Source organism: Tympanuchus pallidicinctus, unplaced genomic scaffold (assembly GCF_026119805.1).
Source record: "Tympanuchus pallidicinctus isolate F22 unplaced genomic scaffold, pur_lepc_1.0 scaffold4, whole genome shotgun sequence".
Lineage (NCBI taxonomy): Eukaryota > Metazoa > Chordata > Aves > Galliformes > Phasianidae > Tympanuchus > Tympanuchus pallidicinctus.
Window position 1 is genome coordinate 23,259,352 of NW_026294758.1, and position 14,944 is coordinate 23,274,295.

A 14,944-nucleotide genomic window follows, 5' to 3' on the forward strand; every position below is an offset into this window, starting at 1 on the left:
TATTACTGCAAAAGAACCAGCTCCTCATTCAAGAGACAGACCCACAAGAAAAAAATAAAGAACTTGAGTTTTGTGTGGAAACAGAGATCTGAAGATGTGGTGAGAGGATGGATGCCCAGAGACATACGCTGAGACTGCCAGACCAACAGATTGGTGAAACTCTTGAGCTGGCAGGGCTCAGAGCCTCATGGTCACCTGAACACCAGCTCAGCAGGTAAATGAGCTGCCTGTGCAGTCAAGGATTAAAGTAAGCCTGGTCAGATTTGGGGCAGCATGCGCTGCCCATGCGCTGGAGTCAGGTATCAACCATCTTTTTGTGGAACGGTGCAAACTGATGGAAGGTGTTAAGGAATCACTGTGAAGACAGCATGATATGACAGCCAAACTGGGATGGACATCTTCTGCTCCACCTTGACTATTCATGTAGCAACCTGCTGGGGTTGGTGTTGGACCACGTAATGTCATCACAGGAACAATTTACCTGCTGCTTCCTTTGCCAGCAATGCCATGGCAAGAGACAGTACAAAAACATTTCACAGCCCACCTCATAACAAGAGGCAAAACAAAATAACTTCACAGCCTGCCTCTTCAACCAATCTGATTTAGACATCCAAAAAAAATAAAAAAATTTTGTAAAGAACTTATGCTTTCACACAACATGAACAATCTTCTCACATTCTCTCCAAGCATCATGACAAAGAGAGCTAAACACAAGCTTTATTGCTCTAAATTATTATTAGTAAATCAAGAATAAACAAAGCCAACTAAAAGACAGTAAGCTCCATCACAGCATCTAACTTCTAAATCAGTGAAAACCGATTAATTTTGGACTTCTAAAACCTTTCTTGCTTCTCTCCAGTAATTAAACATGTTGTGAAAGCCAGAAGAGAAACAAGGAGAGTCATGTAGGAGAACTCAGAACCATGAAATAACTTTACTTTTGAAAATGTTTAAATAATATTTCAGTGTGAAGGAACAGGCATCTTTACTGTGCACTACATTCCTGCCATTCCAACCTGTCCACAGGTTCCTGCTCATGTTCTTTCCCTCTGTATACAGAAAGTCTTCTAAAGCCTTATTTCTCAAAAGGCATGTTGCACAGGAAAAATTCAGAGCAAGCAACTTTTACAGATAACATGCTTGAAAGTACAAATTATTGAAAAAAATGCTAACCTTTAAGAAAAAGAGGGAGACATAGACCAGATGGTGCAGAAGGCAAATCGAAACGGTGCATAAGTTACTGAATTACACCCACTTGGAACTCTTCACTGTCCGAATCAGCAGACAAGTTTTGAAGTGATCCTAAATATTCAAAGGTAAAATCCTGGTCCCAGAACTAGCTGCAAAATCAAGAGTGTCACTGTAAGCATACTAGGAAAAATAAATTTTAAAAAGATGATATGTTTAGTGTTTAATTGAAATTATTGCCATAGTTGAAGCAACAGCATATTCAAGCAGAGCCATCCTTCTCATGGGTGAATATGAACACTGACTGCTATCCAGAGTACACTCCACTATGAAAAATAGTCTTCTAATATAAAATGTGTCACTGAGATGGAAAAAGCCAAAAGGAAAACTTAAACATTCAAGAGCATATGTTTATTTCCAGTGAAAGTGGAAAGCATTTTGCAATTTTGAAAACTGACTCAGTTAAATTTAGCAAGCAGTTTCAAATATCCAAGTTGAAAAAATTCTGGCCTCACTTTAGAACATACTAGCATAAATGTTTCCCAAATTTGTAAAATGTAACAAGAATTACAATAGATCATATTCACTTTATCTCTTCATGATCTGAACTGCTGACAACAGGAAAAGGAGCTAGGAAACCTCTGATGAGAGGCTGAGGACTAGACTAATACATCTAAAATCACTATGAAATCTATCAACCCCTACAAGAAACAGTCAAGCTAAAAGAACATTCACCTAACTTGTATTAGGCAAATACAATGGCAGCTCGGATTTTGCAGCTCCTGGGCAAGAGTAGCTCAAACAAGTTCTCAAGGCTAGACTGCACTTTTAACAACTCTTGTCTGTCGTGTAGCTAAAGTAGATAGCACAAATAAAAGAAATCACAAAAGGATGCACTTGCCAAACGCAAAGGGCTTAGGCCAAGTATTATCAGAAATTACAGCCATATAACTTCATCTTCAAAGCTCAGACTATGAGGATTGCTCAACTCCACAGTGACTCAAAGTATTGTTCATATTAAGCATCAAGAGAAATTAAAAGTTTTGGAGATTGAGGCCATCAGGTCAGTCCACTTTAAAACAAGCATTATGGGCTCAAGTTTGACTCACTCTTTCCTTAACTCAAAACCACTGATCTTGACAGTCAGAAAAAGAGGAAAGATTGCAGTGTAAAAGGGAGCTGCTGAAGGAAATGCAGAATACTTTAGTGAACCCTCTATCACTTGGCTTTTTTTTTCATTGCATGTTCCACTTGAGGCTGAGTGGAAGAAAGAGGAAGGTGTCCAAGACTAAAAGAGCTATAATATTCCAGTGCAAAAAAGGCATGAGAAACAGTTTTAGTATTCATTTATTTTCCCTCTAATAATCCAAGTAGCTGTGGGAAAAAGCAATGTTAAAGGACTAGCCTAAACTTCAGACTTCCTCTCAGCCTCTAGAAATTATTGCTGCTGCCCATCATATTTTGTGGACAGTTATTTAGTAAGAGAGAGTGTGGATGGAAAGGTATCCAAATTAACACCTGAAAGATTGTTGAATATATAAGAACAGTGCTAGCCCTGGTTTGTGCAGGCAGTGGACTCTTTCTCCAGCCCTTATTGTACCAAACCACAAAAGCTGACACTGTGCTTTTCTGTCCAGTCTAACGCTCTATGGCAATACTTCTAACTTTTTTCCCCTTCCTTTCATGACATGATTTTGAAATCAGTTCATCTTGCAACAGAATATCTGCCTCTTCGTCTTGACCACTGCTTTAAACCAGCCCACCAGGAACTGGTTAAAGGCCCACCTGTGGCCTTTGTTTGGTTCGTGTGTTTAAGTGAAATACTGTCCCAAGTGAAAAAGCAGAGATAAGCCTGAGAATGAGCACACTGCAGTAAATTACAGCAGAAATTTCCTGTGATTCTTGCTCCAATATGCTATAAAGCAAAACAAGGCCTAGCTTTAAATTCTGTCTTCGCAAACCACACGCTGGAGTGAACATGAGAGTTAAGATGTACAGAACAATGTACTGCTAAACTGAAGTAAGAAACTAGAAAATTTCACAGCAGACAGCTCAATGAAAATGTACGCATATCTACCAGGCCAACATGAATTACAGAGTCATAAAGCCAAATTTTTGTACACTTTTTCATTTTAGTAAATTTGCCTTCGGTGTCAAAAAGAAGTTATATCCTCTTAGCAATTTTAAGTACTTCATCTTTCTGATCTGCACTTAGGAAAAAAAAACAGCAAATAAAGAACATTTATAAACTGTAATCAAGTAATCCAAAGAGTAGCACCCAAGCACCTCTTAACTAAAATTCGACAGAAGGACAAAGAATACCAGGTATTTGAAATTTAATTATAAGCAATTGCAAAGGTACACAAAAGTTCAAGTTTAAATCAGTTTCTGTATCTTGATCCATGGCCAGAGGAACGTTGTTATTTACAAAATCTATATGCTTTTAGGGGAGGTCAACTGGTTTGAACACAGACTTTATAATCTAAAGCATCTTCAGCAGCTAGAAATCTCACCTGTTAAGTTTGAGAGATCCTAATTGTAATCTTTGTTTGAGAATTCTGTAACATCCAGAGTGTGATTTCATTGGCTGCAATAGAATAACGCCAACTTACAACAGTTGAAGATAGGCTTTATAATTCTTGTGGTATTCTTACTGTGCACCCAGCAACAGTCTCTACATTCTGCAGCCATATAAACGGAATTAAAAATGAGGAAAAAAGGAACTGCAGGCAGGATACATATTAGTAGCATATGATACTCCTCTGGTAGTCCGCAGCATGTGAAATCCAACTTGGAGAACAGGAGCTGCCCCAACATATCATTTTAGGTATGCATGTTTCTTGATATGTACTTTCTCATGTAAACTTATAAAAACCAAATGCACTCATAGTGAGCAACTTCTTTCTTCAAGACAAACCAAAGTCTTCACAGCCACACTACCCACCAGTGAAATTCTCTGAACTGGTGCTGGTGATGCTTTCCTTCAGCTGTAGCAGACTGAGTGCCTGGAGGACATTTTAGCTTTCCAGTCTCAGCAAGGTTCTTCACTACTCAGTCTCATCTTTCAAACTACATCCCTGCTCCTCTGCAGAGATATGTATATGTACATTTGTATACGTTTGTAGATGTACATTTTCCTACTTTTTACAAACTCATTTTAACAAGATCTCAGACTCAGCCATTTTAGAACAACTTTGAACTTTACTTCCAGTCATTACATACTAATATTTTCTCCCAGGCTCTATCTTTTAAACTGCAAACAGATCTTTGTAAGTACCTCCACAATTGTGGTTGGTCTCAACTTGTTCACAACACTGCTCTACAAATGCTGTACATTTTTGAGTTTCTGTCATTTATGTTGTGTTGCCTGCCCCCTTCTTTTAGCCAGTACTTTGTAATAAAGACCTGTGGCCAAACCCGCAAAATCCCCCACTGGCATATCCAGTTGTGAGAGAAAAAACAGTGATGAGAAATGGCAAATTGCCATGACAAAGACTAACAAGAGCCTCAAAGTCTCAGGTGCTTCTGCAGAACTGCTTCATAGTTCTCCAGGCTGAGAAGGAAAAAAAAAACCAAAACAGGCAAATAGTCTGAACTGAACTGAGAAGGCAGCCAGACCTGCTCCCCATCCATAGCAACTATTGCAATTAAAAAATGCAGTGGGTGATAGTGGTGTGTGATTCTCTTCTGAGGAGTACTGAGGCACCCTTTTGTAGCCCAGACCTGCTATTTAGAGAGGTCTGCTGCTTGCCAAGAGCCTGCATCAAGGACATGACTGAGAGGCTGCCAGACTTTATATGTCCCACAGACTACTACCCTCTGCTGCTGTTTCACGTAGGCACCAGTGACACAGCTGTCAGCAACATGAAGAATATCAAGGACTATAAGGAGCTGGAAGCAGCACTGAATGAAGAACTCAGAAGCACAGTTAGTCTTCTCATCAGTCCTCCAGACTAGGGGAATGAGGAGGGAAAGGATTGACAGAATTAAGACAATCAATAAAGAGCTAAGGGAGTGGTGATTTGAACAGGGCTTTGACTACTTAACTCATGGAACTAAATTTGAGAAATATGGACTTCTGGGGGAGGATGGGGCTCATCTGTCAGACAAGGGAAAGATTATCTGTGGCAGCAAATTTTCCAATTAAAAAAAGAGGGTTTTAAACTAGAGTTGGCAGGGATGGGGATCGTCAAATCATTGCACTTTGAGGATGACAATAGTAATGGATGCCCTGGGCCTGGAATAGGGTCACAAGCAGTACGACAACACCTAACGTACAGGATAAGGGAGCTCCAATTGTTAAACCAACCTCAATGGGAGCCAAACTCAAATGCCTGTGGAGCATGGGGAACAAAGAGAAGGAGCTGCAGGTGTGTGCATGTTTACAGGTTTATGATATCACTGGCATCACTGAGATATGGTGGGGTGATCTCAGAGCTGGAACATAGGAATACACGGGTATAAACTCTTTAGGAAAGATAGGCAGCAGAGAATGGGAGGGGGTGTTGCCATCTATATCTATGACTGCCATGGAGCTCCACTTGGGGACAGATGAGGAACTAACGGAGAACTAATGGGTTAAGGTTAAAGGGAAGGCAGGGGAAAGAAATATCATAGTAGGGGTCTGCTACAGGCCACCTGACTAAGCAAAACAGAGTTCATAATGCCCTCTACAAACAGACAGGAGCAACTTCATGTTCACAAAACATGGTCCCCACGGGGCACACTACAGTATTTGCTGGAGGGACAACAAAGCATCCCACCAGAAATTGAAAACGTTCCTGGAATGTGCTGATGAAAACTGTCTCCTCTAAGCAGTACAGGAACACAAGAAAAGATCTATGCTGGACCTTGTCCTCACCAGTGAGGGGCTGGTGAAGGTCAAGGGCAGCACTGGTTGTAGTGACCACGAAATGGTGGAGTTCAAAATCCTGAGAGAGTGTGCAGCAAACTGGTTTTCAGGAGAGCAGACTTGGAACTCTTCAGGGAACTGCTTGGATGGATGACATGAGAGAAAGCCCTGGAAGGAAGAGGGGTCCAAGAAAGCTGGTCGGTATTCAAGGGCCATTTTCTCCAAGCCCAGAAGCAGTACATCCTGAGGAAAACCAAACCAAACCAAACCAAACCAAACAAAACAAAACAAACAAAAAAAAAAAACAGGCAAGAATGCCAGGATAACTTCCTCAGATTGACATGGAACACCAGGACGAACACCAGGACTTACTTAAGCTCAAAAAGAAAGTCTGCATGGAATGGCAGCAAGAGCGGGTTACCTGGGAGGACTACAGAGAAGTTGTCTCTGCAACCAGAGATCACATTGGGAAAGCAAAAGCCTAGACAGAATTAAATCTACCCAGGGATGTAAAGGGGACTAGCCAGGTACATAATGGGGAACAGTAAGAAATTCCACAGGTATATCAGAGATAAAAATAAATCAGAGAAGATGTCAGCCCTCTTTGGAAGGAAACTGGAGACTGGTCACGAGGAAAACAGAGGAAGCTGAGGTGCTCAATAACTTTTCTGCATCAGTCTTCACCTGACAAACACGGTCGTCTTTTATGATGGAGTTACAGCAGCAGTGGATAAAGGCAAAGTAAATGACATCATCTACCTGGCCTTGTGCAAACCATCTGACACTGTCCCACATGACATCTTGGTCACAAAATTGGAAAAAAATGCATTTGATGAACAGGTCACTCTCTGGGTAATGAATTGGCTGGATGGTCACACTGAGAGTTGTGGTCAATGGCTCCATGTCCAAGCAGAGACCAGTAATGAGTGGTCTTCCTCAGGGATTGGTGTTGGTGATGGTGTTATTTAACATCTTTGTAGATGACATGGAGTGGGATCAAGTGCATCTTCAGAAGGTTTGCAAATGACACCAAGCTAAGTGGTGTAGCTGACACACTAGGAGGAAGGCAAGCCATCCAGAGGGATCTGGCTTGACATGTGACCCCATGCCAACCTCATGAAGTTCAACAAGACAAAGTGCAAGGTCCTGCATCTGGGTTGGGACAATTCCAAGCACAGATACATGCTGGGCAGAGAATGGCTTGAGAGCAGCCCTAAGGAGGATTTGGAAGTGTTGGTTGATGAAAGATTCAACATATGCCAGCAATGTGTGCTTGCAGCCCAGAAGATCAACTGGGATCTGGGCTGCACCAAGAGAAGTGTGACCAGTAGGTCAAGGGATGTGATTCTCTCCTCTGCTCTGCTCTCGTAAGGAGACGTTATAGCAGCCTTCCAGTACCTGAAGGGGGCCTACAGGATGCCCCCTCCCTAGAAGCATTCAGAGGCAGGCTGGATGGGGCTTTGAGCAGCCTGGTCTAGTGGGAGGTGTCCTAGCCTTTGGAAGGGGCAGCTGGAACTGGATCATATTCTGGTTCCCTTCTAACCCAAACCATTCTATGATTTTATAGTCATGACCACTCCCATACAGACACTATTGCTAACACAAATCTCTCTCTTCTCAGTGTGCTGCAGAGAACTTCCTCTGTCTCGTTCTCTTCCTACTTAAGACGCACAAGGCCATCTCATGCAATACAAAAATTGGTCAGAATTCATTAAGTTCTTTTACTTTCCAAGAGGGGGCTTGGGAGAGCGTTAACATGTTTACAAGCAAAATAAAATGCAGAATGTGTTTATGGAGCAGATCTTTTAAAGCTCAGTTCCACATATACTGCTATATGTGGGAGAAAACAGCAGAGCATAACTTTTTATAGGTTCTCAGTTCTGAACAACTCATGGTTCATGAATTAGTCCACTGACATGATTTTCATGAGTGCCCAAATAACATGAAGCCTCAGTGAAGTCAGTAAAAAATATTTCTGCTGAGCTGGGCTGATACTTACTTCAGACCTAATTAAATGTGGAACACCTAGAGCATGAAGGCTCCTGATGCTTGGGTCTTCCAGACTGTGGCTATGATCTTGTTAGTTAGTATGCAGAAAGGAAGGAAGCACACTGCTGGTAGCAGTCTTGTTACATATCAGACAACACACGCTCCTGTAGAGCATGCAAATGCAAGCATCAAACAGTTCTAAGTATTTAGAGCAGTATTCAAAGTCAGTCAAGTAAGTCTTGAATACTGAAAAAAAAGGAGTTCAAGAATAAGTTATTTGCCTTCAGTTGTATTTTATAATTAACATGTGGAATAAAAGTATGAATTTAACTTGTTTCTAAAGCCCAAATTTTCCTCCCTTTCATGGCTACTGTTACTAAGCTACCTCAAAATGGCTTTTACTTTACCTTTAGTAGAAGTCAAATTACATAAGTTTTGAGGTATTCCAGGTACTCTGCTCACTGAATTTTACTGAAGTATTAAAATCATCCCATCCTACTGAATAATTTGAAGTTAAACTACTTTATTTACTAGTTAAATAGTATTTTGCACCACTCTAGACACTGAACTCACCATAGAAGAGAGAAATCTTACTACTTCATAAATATCTTGTCAACAACTGAACTATGACCTATGTAAGATACTTCATCACAAAACACAATATTAAATCATCTAAACACACTTATAAGCAGCAAAACAAACTGTAGCCTTTTCAGAAGGGAGGGGAGCCCTGTTTATAGAGGGAGTGATGACTAACAGTATAAATGAAAGTATTGGATCTTTTCTCTCGGTACTCAGGAATAATCCTTTCCAAATTATGGTTTTAAATTAAAGACGCTTGGAAGGCTCTGGTCTCAATCCCTTTTGGACAATCATCCTAACTCCTAAACCACCACATATTTTAGAAAAACTTGGCAGTCTCCACACAAAAAAGACCAAGGCTGACATAACTGACTCAGAATTACCAAAGAGAGTGGTCTCACTAGTTCCAATGAAGAAAAAATATAAATAAAAAAAAAAGCAGCACTGTCAATGGTTTGCAGGCTGATTTGGCCCGATTTCATGACTAAATGGGGGGATGGGGGGAGGGCAGACCCACAGACCCACAGACCCACAGACCCAGAGATCCACGCCCTGGGAGGGGAAAGGGAAACAGGGGAAAAAGGGAAAAGGGAAGAGAGATGGACCTAAAAACAGATCAGCAGCAACAATCTGTGGAGAAACAAACTAAGTTACTAAATAAGGTATCAGAATTCAAGATAACGCACTATAATACAAGACAATACAATATAATCAGAATTGAAGCTAATAAATCAAATAAAATGAGAAAGTGTCCAAAAACTGAAAACTGAAGGCCTTTCTCTAATGCTGAAGCAGTATGTCTGGAAGCTGAGATGAGCCAGAAGAATCAAAAGGGGGGGTCAAGTGATCTACAGAGGGTGTTTATCTCTCACTCTGAACAGAAATAGTAACAGAACACTGAACAGTTCTCTGGGAGATGTAGTTCTTCATCTCTTTTCGGACAGGTGATTGGAATTGGAGCATTAACTCTTTAAATCCCAGTGCATTACATGATGTTACGATGAGGAATTCTGATAACCAAAAATCTTAAAATCATGACAAGCATGTAGAAAAATATACAGAAATAAAGAAATAAACCCCATCTAGGGTCCACATAAATCAGACATGCACATTTGGTATATTTCATAATTATAGTTTTGACCTGATGAAGGAAAGCACGCTTATTTTCTGAAATATGCCACAATCACTGTTTGTTTGTTTTTTCCACAACGTTACAGCTCTCAGGTCAGTAAAAGGTAAATTTGACAATGACTTCCTTCACATCTATGGCACTCTGATTGTTTCAAACTGAGCAAAGTGTACAAAACAGCCAACCACTAGAGCAGGCACAAACTCACCTCCCTTCTTATTCGTAATTAGGATGTGCTATACAGCCCCTGGTGAAACTGCTCACATTATACCTCCCGAAGAACAAAGAAGTAGTGAAAATACAGGGCAGGAATTTGCAAAGCACAGTTTAGTGCTGTGTTCAGTACCTGCACCAGTACTTATGCCAGCAGAGCAGCAGTAATTTCTAATCTTCTGCTCATTCTGCACTTACGAACAAGTTAGCTTATCCAATCCTCCCTATCACCCATTTACACAACCCAAATCCCATTTCCTCACCTCAGAGGCATCTTGTCCTCATGAACTGGATCACAATCCGGCTCCTCTGCTCAGACAAGTACAGCCTACACCTACCTCATTGGAGTTACACACTTCACCTCACCCTTTTTCTGCTTTTACTCCTTTGTCCTACACAAGAGAAGTTCAGATATTTGATACCAGCAAATGTTCTGAAGTAGCAGTGCAAAAGGATCATGGTAATGGTTCTGTAAGTCACCAAAAAAACATGTTCAGAGGTGTTCATCCTTTCTCCTACTCAGAAAATTTATTTCCAGACAAACAGAAACAGGCAGTGTGGATCAGTTTGAAATACCTCCTACAAGGACAAAGAATAGCCTTCAAAAAAGAAAATCATAAAAAGTAAAGCGAAGGAAGATGACAAGATGATGGCAGCTATAAGAACTAAGAACAATCCTGCAGAGCCAATGAGAAGTGCAAATATTATTCTCACACAATTGCTAAAATTCTAAGGCCATAAGTTATTTTGCTTAAAATTGAGATTTTATCATATTCTCTGAAACATTTATCACATGGCCTTGCAACATGCAACTGCTCAAATAACATGGAAATTTAAAGAGAAAAATAAAAAGTAAGAGAACATTAACCAGTATGAAAGGATAGAGGTTTAATCCATCCAAAATGATTCAGAGGTAATATTAAAGAGAATTATTTTTTTTCATGAAGTTTTATACAAACTCAGGAAAAAAAAAAACCTAGCAAACTAACACCTGAATCTTTGGAAGTAGTGGTGCCTGACTCTACTTCAAATTGATGCATTTTATTATGACAAAATACTATGATAAGCTACAGGAAGGCAAGTTATTTAAGAAGAAACTACAGAAACAAGACTTGGACACATCACATGATTTTCCACAGCTGGAAGTTTATATTCTGTACTGAATGATGTGAACCAAGTTGAAATTGAGGCACTGGGGAAAATGCGATATGCTGGTGATACATTGTCTGTGGGGGAGCAGTCTCACATGATCCTCATACATGAAATATGAAAACATGTCGTGCAGATAAATACAAACTAACTGAAAAATTAAGAGAGTGAACTATTAAATGTGCTACTGGTACCTCACTTACTGAACTTCTCAGACAACTCCAAGATGCAAGGCAGTCCCAATATATTAATCTCTGTTAATAAAAGAAAATGTCTGCAAAAAAAGTGGTATGGTTTGAGCAGGAATGAAAAAGTAAAATTCAGCAACGACAAGAAGATTCTGTGGTTTAGCATGGGAACTAACAGGCTTGGGAGTATCTGCATAAAAGTCTTGGAGTAGATCAGAATGTGAGCAATGCCATTCTGCCACAAAAGTCAGACATCAGTTTGGGAAATAAAAACAACTTACTCTGTTAAATACAGAAAATAATCCTTTTCCTTTACCCAATGCTGATGCAACCTGAACTGGAATACTCCAGTTTGAATTAATTCACTTCAGAAAGATGTTCCAGAACACGTCCAACAAGGAGGAATGAGCACGACCAGTAAATTCAGAAAACATGATGTAAGAGAAGGCTGAAAATGAAAGAATCATTTAGGTTGGAAAGAAGTCTAAGATTATAAAGTCCAACTGTTAACCTAGCACTGCCAAGCCTACCACTAAACCACATCCCTAAGCATCACATCTACGCATCTTTTAAATACCTCCAGAGATGCTGACTTAACAACTTTCCCAAGCAGCATATCCCAGAGATCCACAAATCTTTCAATGAACATATTTTTCCTTACATCCAACCTAACCTCCTCTGGCACAACTTGAGGCCCTTCCCTCTTGTCCTATCACTGTAACCTGTAGGAAGAGGCTGATCCCTGCCTCGTTACAACATCCTTTCAGGTAGTTGTAGAATAATGTTTCTCCTGAGTCACCATTTCTCCAGCCTAAATAACCCCAGTTGCCTCTGCCACTCCCTATGAGAGTCTTTAGAAGGATCTCTACACCCTTCACCAGCTTCCTTGCCCTGAAAAAGGAAATCCATTACACGGCTGAAGGAAGGCTCTACGAAGAGATGCCTACAAGGAAAGAAGATACTTTTCAAAATGTATTCACTTCAGACTTCAAGGAGATATTTCAAAACTTGCAAAAATCCTGGAGTGCAGCTACAAGTGGTAGAAGAACTATACTAACTATAACGGGAAGTAATGCATTTAAACTACAAGCAAGGATATGGATCCACTGTACCTCTGTGCATGCCTATGGAGATCACTCCTCTGAATGGGCTATGCTGGCTCTATGTGATTCTGCCTAGAAGGACAGACAATGCGACCTCTCAGATGCCTTCTAATCCTTTTTTCCCTTAATGATACCATTACAGAAGATCTTGAGACTTAAACACGCCTGAAGAATTTCTTCAGAGCCTAATACTCCAGCATGTTTTTTTTCTGTTTATTTCTGTAAATCATAAATCATGTGTCAATTATCCAAACTAACAAAGATGACAACTCGAGGTATTTCACTGATCATTAAGGACTTGTCTGCAGGAAGAAGTTACTATGCCTAGTTTACTCTGTGGTTGCACACTGAACTAGTTCTTTCTAATAACAACCTCTCTGGACACAGTGAGTGTTCAGTAAATGTGAGATAATGTTTGCCACTTTTTATAACACTGAAAATGGGCTGTAAATTTACATCTGCCCGTTTTGCAGTATTTTCCTGTGTAAACATAAGCATTTCCCAAGTTTCAAAACTGCGTTTTAAAACTGTGTTTAACTTTAGCTTCAAACTTCAAACTCTGAAAGAGGTACCATTTGAAATCTGTTTTCTTAACTCTACGTGCTGTTGTTTTTGACTGGCATGATCCTACTCAAAGCTTCCTCTACATTCAACATATCCTTAAATAATACTTGAGAAAAATGTGTCTTTCTCTGAAAAGCAATGTTATCCAAAAGATTTAGACATAAAATTTGTGAGTATTTTTTCTCATCTGCTTTGAAGCCCCCAGTATCATGGAAGAAACAAATTTCTGAATACTACTTCTGAACAGACATCAACAGAAAAAGGTAAATGAGAGATCAGTTCTAGAAAAACAGGCTGAATAACTGTCTATAATTTCAAATATTAATATCCAAATTCACTGAGTCTGCAGAACCAAATACAAAAAAGAGCTCATCCTCTTGAGATATTCATTAACTACCTCTTCTGGTCTGGCTGGAATTTATTTTCTTTAATCAATTTGCTGTATTAAATTGCTTCCAGGCAGAGCAAGGAAGTGTAGTTATTTTTAAAATTAAAACAACAGCAGATATATTTTCCTCATGTAGGCTTGGTTCATATCCTGCCCAAGCTTGTAATTTTATCTACATAATACAACCTTCCCCTTTGTAAGGGATTCTGGTCTATCATGAAAGGAGTCGTCATCAACCACCAATGTAATGACAGAATATTTTAAAGCAATTTTTAATGTCTATGGTCACCCATCAGTTACTGGTTTCCTAGGGTATTTCAAATGATTTTTATTCCCATTGCCAGTAAAAAAATTTCTTACATGAACATAATTCTCTGGTTTCTCTGTCACTATCTCCTGTTATTTTTTTTTCCAACTTTTTCTATAAAGTTTCAAGTTCTTGATAAAGATTTATATTTAGCCACAGAAAGACAACAAATTAAAAGTGTAACCAAAGAATCACAGAATCATGAAGTCACAGAATCACAGAATGGCCTGGGTAGAAAAGGACCTTTAAAGATCACCTAGTTTCAAACCCCCTGCTATGTGCAGGGTCACCAACCACCACCAGACCAGGCTGCCCAGAGCCACATCTAGCCTGGTCTTGAATGCCTCCAGAGATAGGGCATCCACAACCTCCTTGGGCAACCTGTTCCAGTGTGTCACCACCCTCTGTGTGAAAAACTTCCTCCCAATATCTAACCTAAACCTCCCCTGTCCTAGTTTGAAACCATTCCCCGTTGTCCTGTCACTATCAACCTGTGTGAACAGTCATTCCCCTCCTGTTTGTGTGCTTCCTTCAAGTACTTGAAGGCCACAATGAGGTTTCCCTGGAGCCTTCTCTTCTCCAAGCTAAACAAGCCCCGTTCCCTCAACCTTTCCTTGTAGGAGAGGTGCTCCAGCTCTCTGATCATCTTAGTGGCCCTCCTCTGGACCTACTCTAAGAGCTTCACATCTTTCCTGTACTGGGGTCCCCAGGCCTGGATGCAGTGCTCCAGGTAGGGCCTCACAAGAGCTGAGTAGAGGTGGACAATCATCTCCCTCTCCCTGCTAGCCACCATTTTTTAATGCAGTCCAGAACACAGTTGGCCTTCCAGGCTGCAAGCACACACTTCTGGCTCATGTCCAGCTTCTCATCCACCATGACCCCCAGATCCTTCCCTGCAGATCTACTCTCAAGGGGATCCTCCATTTGTTTGTATGAACGCCTGGGACTGCCCCAGCCCAAGTAAAACGCCTTGCACTTGGCCTTATTGAACCTCATTAGGTTCACATGGGCCAACTTCTCCAGCCTGTCCAGGTCCCTCTTGATGCACTGCTCAGCATCCCCAGTGCATCCAGGTCCCTCTTGATGCACTGCTCAGCTTGGAGTTGTCTGCAAACATGCTGAGGGTATGCTGGATTCCATCATCTATGTCACAGATAAAAAATGCTGAAGAGCACTGGTTCCAAGACCAGCTCTTGGGGTCTTGGGAACACCACTTTTGACCAGCTGCCACCCAGACGTAGAAACATCAGTCACAACCCTCTGGCTGTATCCAACCAGCCAACCAGTTCTGA

The 14,944-nt window shown here is 40.6% G+C and overlaps 1 protein-coding gene across 1 annotated transcript in view; it reads right to left on the reverse strand.

The window, feature by feature from the left end:
* ROR2 (receptor tyrosine kinase like orphan receptor 2) overlaps positions 1 to 14,944 on the reverse strand; it is a 151,792-nt gene that overhangs the window by 125,555 nt on the left and 11,293 nt on the right. The gene's annotated exons all lie outside the window — the stretch shown is intronic.